The 22243-nt window shown below is 41.8% G+C and overlaps 1 protein-coding gene across 1 annotated transcript in view; it reads right to left on the minus strand.

Moving 5' to 3' along the window:
• Positions 1-22243, minus strand: part of LOC306938790 (carnitine O-acetyltransferase-like) — a 173568-nt gene that overhangs the window by 136474 nt on the left and 14851 nt on the right. The window lies entirely within an intron of this gene.

Below are 22243 nucleotides of genomic sequence, written 5' to 3' on the forward strand. Positions count from 1 at the left end.
AGGCATGGGCTGAAGCTTAAAAGCTTATAAGTGCCCATCCTACTTACAGCACAGCTTAACAATACATTAATCAGAGACAAAAAAGAGAAAAACAAACAACCCACACACGTGTCACTGTAGAGATCCACCAGGATCCATAGTGATTATGACTGCTTTAGTTAGATATTAGTATTGTTTCACACACACACACACACACACACACACACACACACACACACACACACACACACACACACACACACACACACACACACACACACACACACACACACACACACACACACACACACACACACACACACACACACACACACACACACACACACACACACACCTGTATTTAGCCAGGGTAATACGCTTGAGCAATGTTTTGAATTGTGATATATTACTGCTGTGTTTGACATCCTCTGTCAAGCCATTCCAAATCTTCACCCCACAGACAGAGATACACATACTTTTTCGAGTGGTATTTGTACTGGGTTGTTGGAAGTTTAAGTCCCATCTCAACTGGTAGCCCCCCTCCCTGTCCTTAAACCATTTCAGGATGTTTAAAGGAAGTAATTTTTTTCTTACTTTATAAATAATAAGAGCCGTTTTAAATTCTACTAAATCAAAAAACTTCAGTGTACGTGACCTTTAAAACAGTTCATTTGTGTGTTCATAAAAATCCACCTTGTGTACTATTCTAATGGCTCTTTTTTGCAATGTGGCTGGAGGTTACTTTTATACGTATTTCCCCAAACCTCCACACAATAGGATAGATATGGTAATATTAGTGTATTGTATAATGTCATCAGTGACTTATAGTTTAATACATACCTAGTTTTGCATAGAACACCAACACTTCTAGCTATTTTGGTCCGGACATATTTAATATGGGGTTTCCAAGTGAATTTATGGTCAATAATTACTCCCAAGAAGGTATTCTCATATACTCTTTCCAATTTTATGTTGTCTATCTTTAATTCCACAGATATGTTTGAGTGTATTTTTTTATTCCCAAAGATCATAAATTTGTTTTTTTTCAAATGTAGTGATAGTTTGTTTCTGTCAAACCATAGTTTCAGTTTGCCCAATTCCGTGGAGACCTCCTCCAACAGCTGCTGTAAGTCTTTTCCGGCGCAGAAGATGTTGGTGTCATCGGCAAACACAACATATTTCAAAGTACTTGATACTTTACATATGTCATTAATATATAATATGAAAAGTTTAGGTCCTAAAATAGAGCCTTGCGGTACGCCACATCTGATGGGTGAGCTGCTTGACCTGTACTCACCCATCTGGACATACTGTTGTCTGTTTGTAATGTAACTTTTGATCCAATTTAGCCCTACCCCTCTAATCCCATAGATTTCCATTTTTTGTAATAATATTTCGTGATTTATTGTATCAAAAGCCTTTTTTAAATCTATAAAAATGCCTAGTGCATATTTATTATTGTCGATTGATGTAGTCAATTCTTCAGTTAGCTCCATTAGTGCCATTGAGGTTGATCGTCCAGTTCTGAATCCATATTGGCTTTCCATTAGTATATTATGTTTTTCAATAAAACTGTCCAACCTTATAGAAAATATTTTTTCCAGAATTTTTGAGAACTGTTAAAGGAGGGAGATAGGCCTGTAGTTCGTGAATAGATGTTTATCACCAGCTTTGAATATTGGTATTACCTTAGCCGTTTTCATTTGACTGGGAAAGGAGCCTGTTCTGAGTGATAAGTTACATATATAGGTTAAAGGGTCAACCACAGTACTAATGACCTTCTTTAGAACTACCATATCGATCTCATTTCCATCAGTAGAGGTTTTATTGTTAAGTTTATGTACAATGTCAAGAATTTCTTCTTTGTCAGTATTTTGAAGAAAATTTGTGGCAGGATTCCTTTCTTCTGACAGATGAGCAACACCACCCCCTAGAGGTGGTGTTATTTCATCTGCCAGATTGGGTCCCACACTCACAAATAATTTGTTGAACTCCTCTACCACCTCATTCATATTGTCGATTGTTCTATCTTTTTCAATAAAGTGATCTGTGTAGTTTTTTGAGTTGGTTCTATTCCTAATTATTGTATTTAATATTTTCCATGTGCCCTTGATATTTTTGTTTTTGTCAAATAAATTATAATGCTCTCTTACCTCTCCTAATAATATCAATTAGTTTATTTTTATATATTTGTCTCCACCAGGCCGAAGGCATGGGGAGAGAGTATGTTTTGCACTCCGTCCGTCCGTCCGTCCGTCCGTGTGTGTGTGTGTGTGTGTGTGTCCGTCCGTCCTTCCGTCTGTGAACAGCTAATCTCCGGCACCGTTAACCCGGTCGATGCCAAATTTTGCACACACACTCCCTGGATGCCAACGATGAACCTCTGCCCCAAAATTTCCAGAACGGCCTGTTATAGCGCCACCAGGAGGCCGCTTTGTGCAAAACAAGTTTTTGGACAGTACACCTACAGATTTTGTCCAAACATCACGCAAATTGGTACACAGTCTCTCTAGAGCCATTCAACGAAACGGGTCTTTCAGATTTCTCAGACTCCATCCTGATTGGCTAAGATTGGCTTCCAAAGTTCGCAGGAGTGCTCAGTTTCAAACAAAATGCTGCAAATCATGAACACATCGTGTGATTTCCGTGAAATTGTGCATGCACATTCCCACTAGGCCGAGGAGGAAATGCCACATGAACATTTTCAACTCAGCCTCATGGTGGCGCTATAACTGGCCGAAAAGTGTTTTACCTATAACTGCACGGATCTGTGGATAACTTTGTATGCCAACTCCCTAGAGGCCAAAGAAAAACCTTTGCCTGGAATTTTTCACATCTGCTCTTTATAGCGCCACCAGGAGGCCGACATATGTAAAACACATTTTCTAATATTACTCCTTCAGATTTTATCCAAATTTCACACAAATCGGTACACATGCTCTTCATAGTCATGTGAGCAAGACGGGTTTGTTTGATTTCTCATAATCCACCCTCATTGGCTACGATTGGCTTCTAAACTTTTCAGGAGTAGCCCGCTTTGTACAAATCGCCACAACTACTCAACGCAGCGATTGTGGTGAAACTGTGCATGCATATTCCCACTAGGCTTTGGAACCAATGCCACTTGCCAGTTTTCAAATCAGCCTCATGGTGGCGCTACAACTGGCCAAGCCGCGTCTTACACACACACACACACACACACACACACACACACACACACACACACACACACACACACACACACACACACACACACACACACACACACACACACACACACACACACACACACACACACACACACACACACACACACACACACACACACGTTTATATTGCTCCTAAACATTTTGCCAAACATCACACACACATTCCTATCCTCCTGGTGGAGACCTGTGCCCAGAAGGGCACTTTTTTTTATATTTTGTTTCTTTATCTATGGTTCTATGTTTCATATAGTCTCTATATAGTTTATTATTTTTCTTACAGGCTTTGACCAATCCCTTAGTCATCCACGGCTTGTCAACAGTATTCAATTTTGTTCTATATTCTAGTGTTGGACAGTTTATCATATAATAAGAATATTTCTAGGAAATTATCATATGCAGAATCAACATCATCAGCTGCATACACCTTTTCCCAGTCATGAGAGGTTAGGTCTCTCTGGAATGCATTAAGAGCTTCCTCTGTTCTCACTCTCCTATAGGACGTTATTATTTGATCATTCTTTTTTATGTTGTAATTGCAGTCATATATCACAAAGATCGGCAGATGGTCGCTAATGTAATTCATTAGTATACCACTCACTATATTATTCTCCATATTATTAATAAAGATATTGTCAATTAGAGTAGCAGAATGTGATGTTATTCTAGTTGGTTTGGATATAATGGGAAATAAACTCATACTATACATTGCCGCTGTGAAATCATCAATTAATGCATTATGTTTAGGATTCAAGAGGTCAAGGTTAAAATCACCACAAATATAGGTGACCTTCTGCACGACCGTTGAGAACATCCCCTCCATGAAGTTCTTGAAAGCTTCAACACTGTTATCGGGTGCTCTATAAATACAGCTGACAATGATGTTTTTCTTATTTTCCATGCAGATCTCTACAGTGACACATTCACAAACATCTTCAACCGCAGCAGTCATGCTTTCTACAATCTTATATTTTAATCTGTTGTCTATATAAAAGGGCAGTCCCCCCTCCAGCTTTATTTGATCTGTTTATAAAGTTAAGGTCATAACCGTCCATCTCAAAGTCCACCCCCCTCTATGCTGAGCCATGTCTCTGAAATAGCGATTACATTGAATGGTATGGTAAACTGTCTCAGGTAATCTTTGATATTATTGAAGTTAGCATATAGACTCCTGCCGTTGAAGTGAATGATAGATATACTGTTAAAAAAACTTTATATTGTTGTTAAACTGGTCCTCTGAATAGTAACTGCAGTTGTCATTTACATTTATAAAGAAGTTAGTATCTGGATAAATGTCTTCATTCATATCATGCATGATGAGCAGTCAGAAGTCATATAAAGCCAGCCCATCCACCGCATGAATGATGCACTGCGAACGCGCCCGCATAGGCAGCACAGCGCACACACACACACACACACACACACACACACACACACACACACAGCACAACCACACACACACACACGCCGAGAGAGAGAGAGAGAGAGCACGCAGGTTGGGAGAGAGCATGTTTGAGCGAGAGAGAGAGGAGGGGAGAGAGCGCACAACATGGTATTAGTTCTTGCAGTCTTTCCAGACGAAAAAGAGGGAGAGAGAAAAAACAAAAACGCACTCTCCACTGCATCCAGTGTCAACTTTAAGTCCTCAAGTGGGGTGAGAAAAAAACAATAGAAGAGGCGATTTATAGCGCCGGTAACGAACCCCGCAGACCGATAATCCCGTACATGCAGAAGCACAGTTCCAAAAAGGAAAAATAATCCTTTGCCTTTATTTAAAGGGATAGTTCAGATTTTTTGAACTTAAGTTGTATGAAATACTTGCCATTAATATAGTGGTTGCAACTGTATTAATTGATTGCCCGAGTCCTGTGGTGGGAGTGCTGCTCTGGTTTTGGTGAAATATCAAGTAGTTCCGGTCATTTTGTGGGGGGCACTGGGGGCCACGCAGTAAAAGTAAATTAATCCACAAAACTAACGTAATTTGTATTGTTGACCTATTTCTAAAATATTAGTGCAACTTCCGTTCTTTTTTTACCCCTCTATCACACAGAACTATGTTTTTTGTGTCCATATCACTACGCCCAAAAAATAGTTCCATGTGATAGAGGGGTCAAAGTTGAACGAAAGTCGCGCTAATATTTTAGAAATAGGTCAACAATACAAATTACGTTCGTTTTGTGGATTAATTTACTTTTACTGCGTGGCCCCAGTGCCCCCCACAAAATGACCGGAACTACTTAATATTGACCAAAACCAGAGCAGAACTCCCACCATGGGACTGGGGCAATCAATTAATACAGTTGCAACCACTATATTAATGGCAAGTATTTCATACAACTTAAGTTCAAAAAATCTGAACTATCCCTTTAAGACCAATAATCCTGAGCAAAAAGTAGAGAAGCGATCATGCCACCTGGCTGTATGTAGGGTGCCATAACAAAAATAGTCAATGCAAAAAAGTATATGAAGGTTAATCCATTCATGTCTCTCTTCTGGAATAGTTTAGAGAAAGCATATGCACGGGAAGTGCGATATTTAAGAAGCAAAAAAAATATGCCGAAGGCCTCCAATCAAAAGCCATAGCCCTACATGGAAGTAGTCTGGGCTATTATAGGTCTTTGCATAGTTATTGAGAAAACATAAATCATTGAGTGTCATGAGAGGAAAATAAGGGATCCATGCACAGTAGGCTAGTCTGGTTAGACCAGGAGATAACAGAGAAAGCGTCAGCATTATCTGTATGGATCTAGGTCTTTGAGTTCTCTTACCATGACAGCTTTAGCTTCCTCAGGGGTCGATCCATTCAGCCGTATCAGAACCTTGCAGTTTCTCGTCCAAGTTGCTTGAATTTTTCCGCTTTTCATCAGAGAGCGGGCCTCGCGTGCGATGTCGGCATTATTCTTGGTTAGATGTTCATTCAGGTAAACCTGGGTGTCTAACAACTTCTTCCACTGCATCATTAGTTTGGTTTTGTGTTTACGGTTCGCAAAACGAACTATGATCGTCCGCGAGTGCTGGTGTTTTCTCTTTTAGAGATTACTTTTTATGTAGTTACTGACCCGACCGCGCACCCGGTAAAAGCTCAGAATCTTTAAAAGGAACCCTGGCTAATATGACAAATAAGCCTTAAAACATTATACTTGCACTCTATAGCAAAAATTTAAAAGTAAATACACTTTAAATATTTTATTTCTTTCATAAATAGAGAATGTTTCACTCAATAGAACTGCTCCTGTCGCAAGTTGATGATGTCATATGTCTGTGTGGTCCAGCCCTATGGAATATATGGAATGCACATGCTAATAAAAAGTATTTATGGAATGCACATGCTAATAAAAAGTATTTAAAGTTTTGCTTTGATGCTCATATTATCCTTAGGAAGCATAAAGTTGTTTTTTATTAGCATATGCACTCCATACATTCCATAGGGCTAGACCACATGGACATATGACATCAACTTGCGACAGGAGCAGCTCCTATTGAGTGAAAGATTCTCTATTTATGAAACAAATACAATATTGAAGGTGTTTTTATTTTTTTATTTTAGTTGTAGAGGGCAAGTATAATGTTTTAAGGCATATTTGTCTTATTAGCCAGGGAGAGTTAAGAGAGTTGTGCAAGCTACTACCTGATAGCCAAGACATTCAAAGATTTGCACCACATTTTCATGATTTAAAAAAAATAGCAGATCTACAAGCTCGTAGCGCAGCACACTGAGTATGTAGATCTGCTATTTTTCAATAGCTAAACACCAAAAGGGGTTCCTGTCCTGAATGGGTAAAATCTGTTTCGCATTTGAACATTGCTTGAGCTCCACATTCAATGTATATCATATATATATATATATATATATATATATATCACCATGGAGAGCGCTAATTGACGTTGTCGGATCAATGAACCTTCGGAACAATGGTGCTTCGGAACAATGGTGCTTCGGACTAATGGCATGGCACCTACTTTACATCTGTGCCGTCAGTCTCCACTGTATCCACATTGTTACGCTGGCTTTTACATTGTTAAATATTGTTTCTGCTTAATAAATGTCTATTGCCGACATGCTCGAAGTGCCTACAATGACAAACACGGTGAAGCAGCATTCTGCTTCTATACAGCCCGACCGCTTGGAATAAACTCTCATTGCACAAGACAGGAAGCGTCTGTCGACAGCTTTAAAGCACAGCTCAAAACCTCAAGCCACGTGCGCTTGAGGTTTTGAGCTGTGCTTTAAAGCTGCTTTAAAGCTGTCGACAATAGTTCACTCACACTCAATAGTTCACTCACCTTGGCAGGACCTTGGCTGGCAAGTGGAAACGTGACTCCTGGCCAGCCGGGGCGCCTGATGGAGGGGAAAGGAACTGGTCGGAAAAACGTGTTCCCTCCACGCGCTACGTCCAGCCATGGAAACACCCCCCTGTCAGGTGAATAGAGGGAAGCATGAGGTCAGTCCGCTGCGCTGACCACCCCCCCCCCCCCCAGGTTGGCAGAGGAAGTGTAGCGCCCAGGATTACATTAGATAATTGACACTGGGTGAAAAAATGGGTTGCAAAATCGTGGGATAAAAAAATATTTAAACTATAAAAAGTGCCCTTCTGGGCACAGGTCTCCACCAGGAGGATAGGAGTGTGAGTGTGATGTTTGGCAAAATGTTTAGGAGCAATATAAACGTGTGTGTGTGTGTGTGTGTGTGTGTGTGTGTGTGTGTGTGTGTGTGTGTGTGTGTGTGTGTGTGTGTGTGTCGTGGCCTGTTGTAGCGCCACCATGAGGCTGATTTGAAAACTGTCAAGTGGCATTTCTTCCAAAGCCTAGTGGGAATACGCATGCACAGTTTCACCACAATCGGACGCTGCGTCGATTTGTACAAAACGGGTACAAAGCGGGCTACTCCTGAAAAGTTTAGAAGCCAATCGTAGCCAATGAGGGTGGATTATGAGAAATCAAACAAACCCGTCTTGATCACATGGAGAGCATGTGTACCGATTTGCGTGAAATTTGGATAAAATCTGAAGGAGTAATATTATAAAATGTGTTTTACATATGTCGGCCTCCTGGTGGCGCTATAAAGAGCAGATGTGAAAAATTCCAAGAAAAGGTTTTTCCTTGGCCTCTAGGGAGTTGGCATACAAAGTTATCCACATATCCGTGCAGTTAGAGGTAAAAACACTTTTCGGCCAGTTATAGCGCCACCATGAGTTGAAAATGTTCATGTGGCATTTCTTCCTCGGCCTAGTGGGAATGTGCGTGCACAATTTCACGGAAATCACACAATGTGTTCATGATTTGCAGCATTTTGTTTGAAACTGAGCACTCCTGCGAACTTTGGAAGCCAATCTTAGCCAATCAGGATGGAGTCTGAGAAATCTGAAAGACCTGTTTCGTTGAATGGCTCTAGAGAGACTGTGTACCAATTTGCGTGATGTTTGGACAAAATCTGTAGGTGTACTGTCCACCACAAAGCGGCCTCCTGGTGGCGCTATAACAGGCCGTTCTGGAAATTTTGGGGCAGAGGTTCATCGTTGGCATCCAGGGAGTGTGTGTGCAAAATTTGGTATCGACCAGGTTAATGGTGCCGGAGATTAGCTGGTCACAGATGGACAAACGGACACACGGACGGACGGACGGAGTGCAAAACATACTCTCTCCCCATGCCTTCGGCCTGGTGGAGACAAAAAAAGGAAACGTGTTGGGCAAAGATAGGATAAAATCTATGGAGGTAGATATGTTGCAAAATTTGCGAGCAAATAATATGCAATCTGAACAGTTGTAGATTGCATTTTGCAATCTGTCATCCACACACACAATAAATAGAATGTTTCCCAAGCCAATAAAGCCTCTTTGAGAAAGTATATAGTCTACTACAACTTTAAGATCTCTGCCTGAGAAACACAGAATGGGGGGACTTTTTTATTATGTCCACACAACAGCTCTAAGGTATATTAATGACATAGTAAAATGTTGAAAATGAGTGGAATGCCCCTTTAAGCACAATTATTTATCAGAATTATAGCCCATTTCCAATTTTTAGTGATTAATTATGCTAATTACTCAATTTCTGACCACACGGTGACCCGTATCACTCGGCATACGGAAGAACTGGATTCAGCACAACAAAATCATATAGAAACAACCCCTTAAGTACTTTTCCTCAAGAATGCCTACAGGGTCATTTTCTAAAGGGTTTTTTCCATTTCAGGATTGGTCTACTATTGCTCCCTTCCATCAGTGTTGGCATGTACAACACATTAGTCTGGAAGCTATATCATTTGAAGAATAGAGCTACAGTGCATCTCTTTCATTTGCATTACAATCAACAATAATTTATGACTGCGTCCTGTATTAAACTAGAGTTCTCAAGCCCTGCCCAAAAAATAATAAAATAGGCGATGTTAATGGCCGTTTTCAAGGTGTTTTGGCAATTATCTCTGGAATGGAAGGTCTAAACTGCTCAGTTAAAAGTTTGTTGGATGCACTACTTTGACGACATTAAGCACATTGATTGGCAAAATTGCGCCACAGGCCGAGAAGTGGCCCGCTGGCCGGCAGAGTGGGCCTAAGGCACCATGAGGTGAGGGGGGCGACGGGCGCACACCAAGCATGCATTTTAGGTTTGTTTTTTTAATACATTTTGTTTTTAGTATTAGGCTATATATTTTTTCTAACAAATATATATATATATATATATATATATATATATATACACACACACATACATACATACATATATATATATTAGGGCATTAACGACTTGAGATTTTTCCAAGTCAACTTGTCAGACAGTAAAGTCGAAGTTGAGTCGATTTATTGTTTTATGACGGGGGGGGGGGGGGGGGGGCCTTAACAGGGGCGGGTGGAGGTGCGCGTGCTCAAATACGGAGCATGTCAAACAAAGCACTGCGCACACAGTGGCCTCTCCAATATGGCACAGTGTATGTATCATCTATATGGCAAAGCGCTGATTATCAAAACATAAAACTATAATAGTAAATACTAAACAATGTGTGACGCACACATACAGACCAGAAAAGAGAACACAACAGGAGAGGGGGCATCATTGGCCCACAGCGCCAGCAGCAGCGCGCAGCACAGCGCAGCACAGCGGCCCGAGAACACAATACAAAATATAACATTAACACTAGTGGCAGTCAGCCCGACCTTCAGAACACAATATAGAAGACATATGTCTATATATTATCATCACAGCAGCCAGCAGCAGTTTGGCACATCATCAGAATACAATCTGCATTACCTTCCATGTGAACCTTCTCCTCCTCCAACAACTCGATAACGTTCTCATGTTAGTTTGTTACTTATTTTCTGAGCCATGCAAATAAACAACAACCCGCACTGACCGGAGACGGAGAGGTTAATGTTCCCCGCGCGTAAAGCAAAACCAGAAACAGGACAGTCATTGCGTCAGCACGGATGTAGCCTCTGAAACCCAGACGTTTTATTTCCAGCACGGAGGTGAGGCCCGGGGGATATCGTTTGGGGATAAAGTTTGCACGCTTCTATCTGTTACTTCTGACACAGCGCAGTTCAAACTTCAAATTCAGCCAGTCAATAGTGGGACACCGCGCGCTGAGAGCCACATACAGTCATACATACACAGCTGCAGTTGGTTTTTAATTAAGGGCGCGTTCTGAATGCAATGTAAACTAATAGGCGAGTGCGCTCCGGTGCATATATGCAAAGGGAAATAATGACTTCTGTCCGTGACAATAATCAATGCTACAGTTTGAATTCTGTACACACGCACACAGAGCAAAAAAAAGTGAATGCCCCAATATATATATATATATATATATATATATATATATATATATAAATCTGTTTGGGGCATCACAACACAATCCACTGAATAGTCCGGCAGCCGGGGTTGTGGAGTGGGATATTTGATATATTTTTGTATTGGCCTAAAATTGGTCTATATACATACATTTATGAATCCATTTGCTGACCGACTGTCAGTATTGAGCATTTTTTTATATGGGTTGATATGTGACCATACATTAATATCCTATATAAAAGGCAAAAATGTCAAAATTTCATTATGCTTTAAGTAGCATGTGACGTGTCAAACTAGGGGGTTTCCATGATTCTGAATCCATTCCAAGCATTAGTTTAGCACACAAGAGGTGAGCACATTTTGGGCACATTTGGGCAAGTAGCTATGGCCGTTATTAGCCCAAGGAGTGTTTCTTGTGCAAAACCAATGCTTGGGGGGCACGGTGGCACAGTCGGTAGTGCTGTCTATTCACAGCTAGAAGGTCCTGGGTTCGATTCCCGCTGGGGACACCGTGAGCGCTGGGGGCGTGTTCCCATCAGTGCCCATACCCGAGGTGGGGTTGGCGAAAGGGCCTTTCTGTGTGGAGTTTGCATGTTCTCCCCGTGTCCCCTAGGGTAGGTACCCTCACAAAAACATGCAGTAATCCTGGTCTCTAAAACTACCTCCCCCTGGCCAGCCGTGGCACCTGATGGAGGAGAAACGAACTGGTCGGAATAACGTGTTCCTTCCATGCGCTACGTCCGGCCAGGGAAATTCCCCCCTGTCAGGTGAAAAGAAGCAGCTTGGACTCCTCATGCATAGAAGGAGGCATGAGGTCAGTCCGCTGTCCCCCCAGGTTGGCAGAGGAAGTGTAGCACCCAGGATTACATTAGATAATTGGCACTGGGTGAAAAAACTGGGTTGCAAAATCGTGGGATAAAAATTATAGAAAAAAAAAAAATAATGCTTGGAATGGATTCAGAATCATGAAAACTCCCTAGTTTGACCAGTATTGTCATGATGATTTTTTTTCTGATACCGCGCGTGCATGTGCAAGTTTGCTTTGGACGAATTAATCTGTTCTTTGTGTGGACAGGCAGTAGGCCTCAGTGAAGTTGGCTGGGGTCAGGTCAGGGGAATCGCGAACGCCAGCCGCTGGTCAAGGGTCAGGGGCCGGTGACTTCTCAGGACAACCCTCATCTGAGGGAGGGGCCGCCTCTCCAGCATATGACGCAGTCTTCAAAGTATGAGGAAAATTTCCCCAGAATGCAGACCGGGCGGCCCCAGAGCAATGAATATGGGCATTGGGGTCGCGAGGCTTATAATGTTTACCCAAGGGGTCGTGGGTCTCCTCCAAGAGAGTATGTGCAGGACGGACGTTCCGGCCTGGGTGGACCCATTGTGAGACTCTACAGCAGGAACGGGGACTTTTGAAGTTCCACAACGGGCCCACTGATATATCAAAGAAGTCGGCGATTTAGGGGTGATTGATGTCATGAGTGTGATGAGATCATTGATGTTGTTCGCCAAAGTGTTTTTGTGTAAATCTATTTTAAAGTTTGTATGGTCAAGTTTATATGGTTACTATGAGAAGATATTTTATACCCCATACGATAAAAGGGAACGAAACAGCAGACGTGCATGTTGTCCTCCATATTAGGAGATTAGTAAACTGTCTGACTGACCTATTGTGACCTTCCCTGGTTTCCCAAAGTCTCTCCCACCCCTAGTTTCACCCCATGTCAGCTGATGTGGCAGACACTGAGTTTATTTTATTGTGTTTTGATTTTGTTTTCGCCTCTGAATCTGATAATATGATTAGTAACCGTTTTGTTTGTAATGGTTTACAAGTTGAATTGAAGAAGGGACGATTGTTTTTGCCTACTAACTAACTACTAACTACTAACTACTAACTAAGTAGAAGTTTGATTCCAGGTTGATCATGTTTTCATATGACAACATGTGGTGTAAGCCTAAACATGTTAAATGAAATACAAGTTTTAATATAAAATAGGGATGATGTTATTTTAGCCTCCCTAGATCCTTAGAAACAGTATTGTGTTTTAATTAGTTTTTAATGCTAAAATGTAATGTTTGTAGGAAGTGTGTTTGTATATGACATGGTAAAAGGTCCTTAGATCTCCTTAGTTGATAAGTAAGGGCCCATAAATAATTAGGAGTTGGCATAAGAATGCGTGTCTGTTTTCCCCTCACTAAGCCATAGTGAGTTATTTGGCGCCAGGCGTCTTCAAAAATATCAAAGCATGGTAAAAACAAAAGTTACCTCCCCCTCAACAACATACAGTATAAAACCCCTCAGAGCAGAGGTAAGGGGAGAGTCTTCAGACCGGAGGGGAGAGGAGAGGTACCAAGACCGGAGGATGCTCTTAGCCTTTCAAAGAAAGTATAGCCCAGTTTAGAAACTTCTTATTACTTCTATCTACCGTATATATCCAGTTTTTCTAAACAATCTCTTTGTTCTTATTTTTTCCTTATTTTTATTGATTATATAATTTTTGTATGCAACTACAAGTTTATAATAAATCTTCACACTTTTGGAAAAAGCAACGCCCTGGTCATCGTCTATTTTGGTGAGTAACCTGTGTAATTAATATTGAATGTATTGAATGTATGTTTGCAGGGTATAATAATGCACTTTTGGGTGAGCGATAGGTCAGTTGCCTCAATTGCCACGCACGGTCAGGACAAAGAAGAAGAAATCTACTAAAGTCTGCTTTTCCTCTCAACTCATGTCACATGCGAGGCGTTTGTGACCTCTGTGTTCAACGACCGGGCTCCTCAGGCGAGCCGCTGAGGGTGTCCGTCATAGCAGAGGCCGCTCTATCCTTTAGGCGAGACGCTGGAGGTATAGTGCGGTGCTCTCTCCGTCAGCAGTTCAATAGATACCCAGGCCTTACAGGCGAGTCGCTGTAGGGTCCTGGGGTCTGACTGACTGATTTCACCGACCAGCCGCTACGCCACTCACTGGATCCTCCAGTGACGTGGTGGGAACAGTTAAGGAACAAACAGCACACAGAGATTTGTATCTCACAACCGTTCGGGTGCACTACACAAGGCAGAAGGAGTGGAAGGACAACTTGAACCCTGTATATATGACGTCCGATATTCCTGAAAGGCTCAACCTGTCAACATGGCCAGGGGGCGGCTCTGCTCTCTATGCGAGTCGTATAGAGGGGGGAAGTGGTGCTCTCTGACCCAGCAGTACAGTACTTTTCCCAGGCCTTACATGCGAGCCGCAGTATTGCCCTGGGATCTGACTTCACCATAAAATATACCTGGAACCTGGAACAATTCAACTCAACTCAACTGCACCGTACTATAACAGACAGAAGGAGTGACCGACCGAACTTGAACCTGCAAAAGGGGGACAGATTTTTCCTGGTACACTCAGACTGTCAACACTTTGATAGAGGAGGCATTCTTCTTGTGTGCAGAACACCCCACGGCAGCAGTAGCCTACTGGAGCCATAGCCTACTGCTGTAAGTGTGCATGCTTACCGTATAGGCTACGTGCGCTCAGGTATAAACAGTCACATGCTACTTAAAGCAAAATGAAATTTTGAAAATCTTGCCTTATATAGCATGTTAATGGTATGGTCACAAATCCCCTATAAGAAATTGCTCAATACCGACAGCTGGTCAGCAAGTGGATTCATGAATGTATGTATATAGACAATATTTTAGCACAAAAAAAAGAAAAAATATATATTTCCCAGCCTGTTGGCTGCCGGACTATATCCTCTTTTAGGCCACAAAAGGCCTAAAACTCAATACATCTTTACTTTAATCCATAAAAACAAACAACTGATCAATGATTATCAATTACCAGTGGTGCACACGTCACACGCTCCTCAGCGTGTGACGTGTGCATTTAAAATTAACCAAACGGATCATTTGTTTTTTACACACAATCATCAGAGTTTTAGCAGAAGCATGTACCGGTCTTGGCTGAAGAGAAAATACATTTTTTTCCTCTCTCACCCTCTCTGCAGCGCACAGCCTGCAGGGAGGCTCTCTCTCGCGCTTTAATCATAAAATGGTAATTGGTCAATACGTTATATTATTTCTATATAGTCCACATGTAGTCTGCCTGGCTGGGTCGGGTCTCTCGGAATGTCGGAAATAATCGAATCTCGGTCGGACTCGGTGTCGCAATTTGAAAGAAATCTAAAAAAGAAAAAAATCTTCCTTGCTACCCATCCTTCCCGCGGAAAAAAATATATAATAAAATAAATTCCCTACCGACTCAGCCCAAAAATGACAGCCAACCGGAGACCAAACTATTCGTTTGTTAGGCCCGAAGTGGCAGGCACCCTTCATTCTACTACTGATTCTTGCATTCCAATACAAAGTGGTAGAGTTACAGGGCGATTAACATTAGAAAATCAGTACAAAGCGTGCGCACGCACGCACGCACGCAACACGCACACACACATTTTCACCCCTGTGTATGTAACACTTGAGCTATTGAAAAATAACAGATCTACAAGCTCATAGCGCGGCTTGTAGGTCTGCTATTTTTGAAAAATCGTGAAAATGTGCCTCAAATCTTTGAATATATATTCTTTCAGATTTTCAGTTTTTAACTCAAATCTTTGCTTCTGGGGTGTCCCTGGAACAACATATTTTCAGATGGGGGTCGATGGCATATTACATATAATTGTTGGGCCCTTGACATGAAATATTGAGAACCACCGATATAGAAACATGAGATTTTTCAGGTGGTCAGCACCACCAAATGAGGACTGGGGTAGGCATATAAGGGCCTGTACAGACTATGAGAAAACCAATGATATGACCGTCTTTGCACAACCAGCAATGTCCAGCATGCTATCCAAGTCCAACCAAATATTTTAAAGTTTATTATTAATGGCGACTGGTGTTTTTCTGAAGGCAGGAGCTGGCTAGCCGCAATTTGCAACTCTGGATTTTTTTTATAATGGGATGAATTGCACTATCCTCCATTGACCCACCAGTCATCCAATTTGCGTTTGCGATCTGCTTGTATTAAACGACGTTAAACTCACCAACATTGCAGCTCTAGGCCAAGCTTGAATTATCCTCTTTAAATCTGCCGAGAAAAATCCACCGTAGACATGTTTTGAGCTACTTTCTGACAAAAAATTCTGTGCAAGTGATTCTTTTTTTAAGTGTTGGAGTTTGGAAGCGCTCGTCGTAAGTCACTGAACGGCCCTGCGTGCCATCTGTTTAACATTTGCACATAATGCAGGAGGCAGCAGCGCGACCCCTTAATAAAAACGAGTTCTTCCAAACTCCAACACTTAGAAAAAGAATCACCTGCAGAGGATGTCTTGACAGAAAGTAGCTCATAACATGTCTACGGTGGATTTTTATGACAAAAGCTCGGCAGATTGAAAGAGGATAATTCAAGTTTGCCCTACAGCTGCAATGTTGGCGAGTTTAACATTGTTTAATACAAGCAGATCACAAACGCAAATTGGATGAGTGGGGAATCAATGGAGGGTATTGAAACTAGATTCATCCCATTATTAAAAAAATCACACCCGTGTGAAGTGAGTGGTGCAACTCCGTGTGGGGGTCCCTGTGGGGTCTCCGGAAGTTCCAGACCCACAGGACCACAGCCAGGGTGCCGGTCCGGTTCCGGCGAGCCACCCAACGTCCGAAACGGTAGAGAAATGAGTTACCATGTGGGGGTCTGGGGGGTCCCCGGGGAGTCCCTGGGGGGGGGGGTCCCCGGAATATCCAGACCCCCAGGAACGCACCCAGGGGTCCAGGCTGATTCCGGCGAGCCACCCCACGTCCGAAACGGTTGAGAAATGACAAAGTTACCGTGTGGGGGTCCCTCTACTGTACCCTCTACTGTACTGTACTGGCACACCCGAAATCATCATATATACAGTTTGTGTGTGTGTGTGTGTGTGTGTGTGTGTCTTAGGTTGCGCACAGGTGGTGAAAAACCACCATGCTATTTTCGTGCTCATACCCAGCCACACACATCACCAACGGCGTCAACTTCGGGGGTGCCTGAGGGCTTGGGCACCCACTGAAAAAATAATAAGCCAAATAGCACCCACTGAGATTAAGGGTGAAGATCCCCTCCCCCTGGTCATTTTGTCACGTAGGCACACACCTTTACGGTGTTCACAGAACAGGTATTCAAATGCTAATACGGTGGCTTTGTTCCAGTGAGTGAGCGCACGGTTCATTCACACTCCGTCTCCTGCAGCAACACAACACTAACACGGTCAGCGGAGAGGCTGCTGTCTGTGTACCGTCGGCCCGTCTGTAAAGAGCATTAAAAGTAAAGTAAAAAGGAGGTAAAGAGCCATGAGCCGGGAGGGGAGGGGAGGGGCAGCAACACCGCCGGCCGCCGGGTAATCTCCACACTGACTTGAGACTTGACAAACAGAGCCATCTCAGCCAAAATAGCCCAAAACAATGTCCGGGGAACAGAACTTTTCCTCAGACTACTTTTACTTTAATTAAAAGGTAAGATGCAGTGGCTGTAATTGGGTCAAGGATCTTGCTTTCGTGAGCAATGATGTACGAGATTGGTAATACATTGGTCAAATCATGACATTGTTAGACCATCTGGGGGAAATAAATAAATAAATCTGCATCGTCCCACCTAGCTAAAGGTTGAAACAATTTAATTATTTACTGTTGATCATGCTGAAACAAGATGCTGAAACAAATACAATTGAATGTGTTCGTTAATCGTTGTGAACTGAAAGCGTGCACCACTGTATTTATTAGCAAACTGTAAATAAAGTACCAAAAAAAAGGTTTTCCCCCGCTGGGGGGGGGGGCACCCACTGCCGTTATAGGAACCTTCCGCCACTGCACATCACACATCGCACCACTCAAAAATCAGACCAGTCTGAAGTGAGTGGTGCAACAGTGCCCCCTGTTGGTACTCTAAACATAGGGACAGACATAGGGACATAGCTGTTCCTTGGATTTGCAAATTGTGGCTATATAGGAGCTGGCATTCACACAATTATTTCTAGGACGCAGGGAGTCACCAATGGACAAACGTGTCCGTGACAATTAAGACTTATCCATGCTGTCCGTGGCATTTTTTTTCACAAATAAATTATGAAAAATACATACCGATACATTTGTTTCATTATAATGCATATAAAAATATGTCTTCTCAAAATATTCACAATCTAATATTTCCTGAATGTGTATGAATTAATGTGTCGGGATGACATATTAGGCCTACATCAACATCAAAGTAGGCCTTCTTCGTTTGCCCTGAGTGCTGTGCTCACTGGAGGTGGATAGTTAATCTTGTGGGAATTGGGAAAGCGGAGATATTTTCTAAATAGGCCCTACACGTTTTCTGCCATTCATTTAAATGTCAAATATTCACACAGGATATGACACTAGAGGACAATAGCGGACCCAAAGTACAAGCAAGCGTTAAAACTTTGAATACAGTCGGAGAGGGGGAGAGCGAGAGAGAGATTAGCCTACTGCATCAAGTAATCAACAAACAAACTATAGGCCTACTCTAAAAACATTAGCCAAATTGTCGAAAATTAACTTGTGAAAAGTATGTACAAACGCATGTTATTTACACATCACTCACCATGTGGTCCTTAAAACAAATAGCCTTCAATTCTGAAAACAAAAGGTGATCGGGCTTTCTCTGTAGCTGGACCTACACTTTGGAACAATCTTCCACTCCACATCAAGGCTAGCCCCACCCTGGAGATTTTTAAATCCAACCTGAAAACACACCTTTTTAGTCTGGCTTTTAATACAGTGTGAAGTTTAGTGTTTATTCATTGTTTTTGTTGTTATTTTTGTTTGTTTTGGCCTGTTTTTTCGATTGTATTACATGTTTTATTATTGCACTGTGATGGACTACGGTCTGGAAAGCACTTTGGGTCAACTGCTGTTGTTTTTTAAATGTGCTATATAAATAAAATTGACTTGACTTACGGTATAAAAGTTGGTCAAATTAATACCTTCCCCATTCTCTGCCTATGGTGTCTGGTAATAGTATTGACCACTTAATTTGTATATGTGGCAAAAATATTGAGAAAATATCCACCACAAGATGGCATGGTGATGTCGGTGATTATGTCCACTAAATAATTTAATAATGATATAGTTTGATGATTTGATCATAAAAGACGTAATTAACTTGATAAAAGTTATGGGTAATCGCTTCATTTAAATTCCTTACCTCAATGGTCTCTCTCGACGTGCAGAGTTGGACAGAGTGCGATGTGTTTGGTGATCAGCGCATTGGTCACAGGTGCGGTGAAACAGTCCATGTGGTGGCGGAGGTATCAGAGCTATAGCTAGCAATGTTAAACCACTGAATAAAAGTTTAGCCTAAACAATATTTGTTAGAAGCAAAGTAGGCTACAGACTCCAACATATAAGTGGAACTATTTTTCACAGGGTGTGTGTGGAGTGAACCCCAGGGGTCCTTGCATGGAGTTCCAGGGGGTCCCCAGCTAAATTATATTTTGGAACCAAATGGACCCTTGTGGGTCTTTAACTCTGAGAGTGTACAAATGAACCCGCGGCTCAATTTCATTTGTAGGCTACACACAAACTTCATAAAAACTTTAAAATGTTCATCTGTCTTTGACTTTGTTTGTGAAAACTTTTTTTTTTTTTTAAATCTACCAAACAAATTGTCGCCTGGCCAATATAGGCCTACCAGCACATGCAGACACAAACAGAAATTAACTATACAGCCCTAGAAAATCCTATCTTGGAGACTTCTTAACTCCGTGTTTCATTGCACCAACACCACAATCGCAAAGGGTCCTCACACTCACAGCGTGAAACAAATCCGTTTGACTACTTTTTCCACTATTCATTCGTTAGGACATAGCTCACTGCGACGCAGTGGCCTCAGTTACATGCATAAAATGTATTCAGACACATTCCGAACAGAGATTCATATACCCAACTGTTTACATGGAACCTGAATACAAGTATTCCTATTCCTCAATTGTTTACATGACCAAAGGATTCATTCGGAATATAACTTTGGACTATAGAGATGGCCAACCCATAACCGTTATCCCTTAAGAAATTAATAACCGACAAACACTAACAGCTATTATCTGATAAAATACCACACGCCACCTCCACCCAAAACAACCCAGAACTAAAAAACACAGCATCCATACACCCATGCACTGCATGCCAATGGCACTGTAATTCGCCGATGGGTTTGTAAATAGCGCATTTTATTATTCGGAAAAAAACTGTTGTATTTGTATTTTTCTAAATGGGTAAAATAGCGCATTTCTGCACACATAAAATGTCTCCAAATGGCCATCCCTGCTTGGACATGAGCATAAAGCACTATAGTCGACTAAGGGCAGACATGTGTAAATTAAATAATACAACATGTATTCCAAACTCCCAGTAGCATTCGGAATAAAGTGTTTATATATATATACCGATTCAAACGGTACCACCCCTCCAGACCGGAATGAAAATTCATTCGGAATGGGATATTCTATTCCAATTGAGGTGTTTACATGAGCATTTTTATTCTGATGACTGGAATGAATCCATTCATTCCGAATGAATTACTGCATGTATAAATGGGACCATTGTGAGCCATTCAAAAGTCATTGCAGTGCAGCAGTAACAGGCAACAGCTGTTGCAAGGTCACCATGACCTTCTCCCCTCTCTGAGCTCTCCTCTCGACCTCTCCGTTTGGGGACCCCCAGGGGTCCTTGAGGGATTTCCAGGGGGTTCATCACTGGTTTTCAAACTGTGATTTGGGGACCCCAGGGGTCTTTGAGGATTTGCCTATTCCAGGATATCTGAACACATGTGCGCGCACACACACACACACACACACACACACACACACACACACACACACACACACACACACACACACACACACACACACACACTCACTCTCTATTGGCTGCATGGGCTTTAAACAGCTAGGTTGGTTATATGTAAGTGTAATAGGCAAAGTGTAATAGTGTAATAATAATAGTGTAATAACTGTAATAGCAGTAGTAATAGTGCAATAAGTGTAATAGTGTAATAATTGTAATAGTGTAATACATGTAATAGTGTAATAGTGGACAAAGTGTAATAGTTCAATAGACAGTTTAATACTGTAAGTGTAATAGTGCAATAGTGTAAAGTGTAATAGTGTAATAACTAATAGTGGAATAGTGGAAAGTGAAATAGTGCAATAGTTTATATGCTACTGTAAGTGTAATAGTGCAATAGTGTAATAAGTGTAATTGTGACCGTATACGGTAGGTCGCAGATTACTATGAAAACCTGCAAAACCTGTCCGTCCGTCAGTCAAGTCACGCCTCCATTATGGTTGTCAGCCCATCATGCCTCTTGACATCACGCCTCGTAACACGTCACACCACCATATATGGCCGACGCTCCATATACGGCCATTTCCATATATGGTTGACGCTCCATATATGGCCGTCTTCATATGAAGATCACGACACTGACCTCATCAAACCCTGCATAGCCATACATGGAGAAGACTGGATCATCACTTAGATCTAGGGGGCGAGCCAAATTAGTTTGCAATGGTTTTTGAAAACCTTATGCCCATACCTAACACCATGCCAAAATTCAAAAAGTAGTTACGAAGTGCATAATTGTTATGATTTTTTACATATTCAATCCCAGTTTATAGGCATTTAACTAATTTTAGCCACCGTGGATGCCATCTTGAAAACGATGCCTTTCTGGTTGTTCGTTGTTCCTAAAATTTTAGTAGAAAAATATCTTTTATCAATTATTTTGGTTTTCAACCATACCTATACGTATCCAATATTTGAGTCTGTGCAAACAGACCACTAGGGGGCGCTCCCAACACGTTTGCACAGCTTTTTGAAAACCTTATACCCATACAGTAACACCACACCAAAATTCAGAAACTAGTCACCAAAAGCCAAATCTTGCTGATTTCTTACAAGTCCGCCTCCCGCTATCAAGGCAAACATCAAATAAGAGAAAGAACATCCGTACACTAGTTTCTAAAGCTCCCAGACTTACTTTATTTAGACATTTTAGAGGCAACAAATTGCAACGCTTCGACCTACAAGGTCTTCATCAGGCAAATATGAGTACAGTACAGAATTCATTCCACGTTGATGACCGTCCATGCCAAAGTGCCAGCACTCGCCCAGCAGTCTGCCGTCACCCAGGTGGATGCGTGCACTACTCTGTAGTGAGTAGGCTACAGAGTACAGTACACTACAGTACGAGAAGTACACAAGTTCAGTACAATACAGTAAACACAGGTATTTT

The sequence above is a fragment of the Electrona antarctica genome (genome assembly GCF_951216825.1).
Source record: "Electrona antarctica genome assembly, chromosome: 15".
NCBI classification, from domain to species: Eukaryota; Metazoa; Chordata; class Actinopteri; order Myctophiformes; family Myctophidae; genus Electrona; species Electrona antarctica.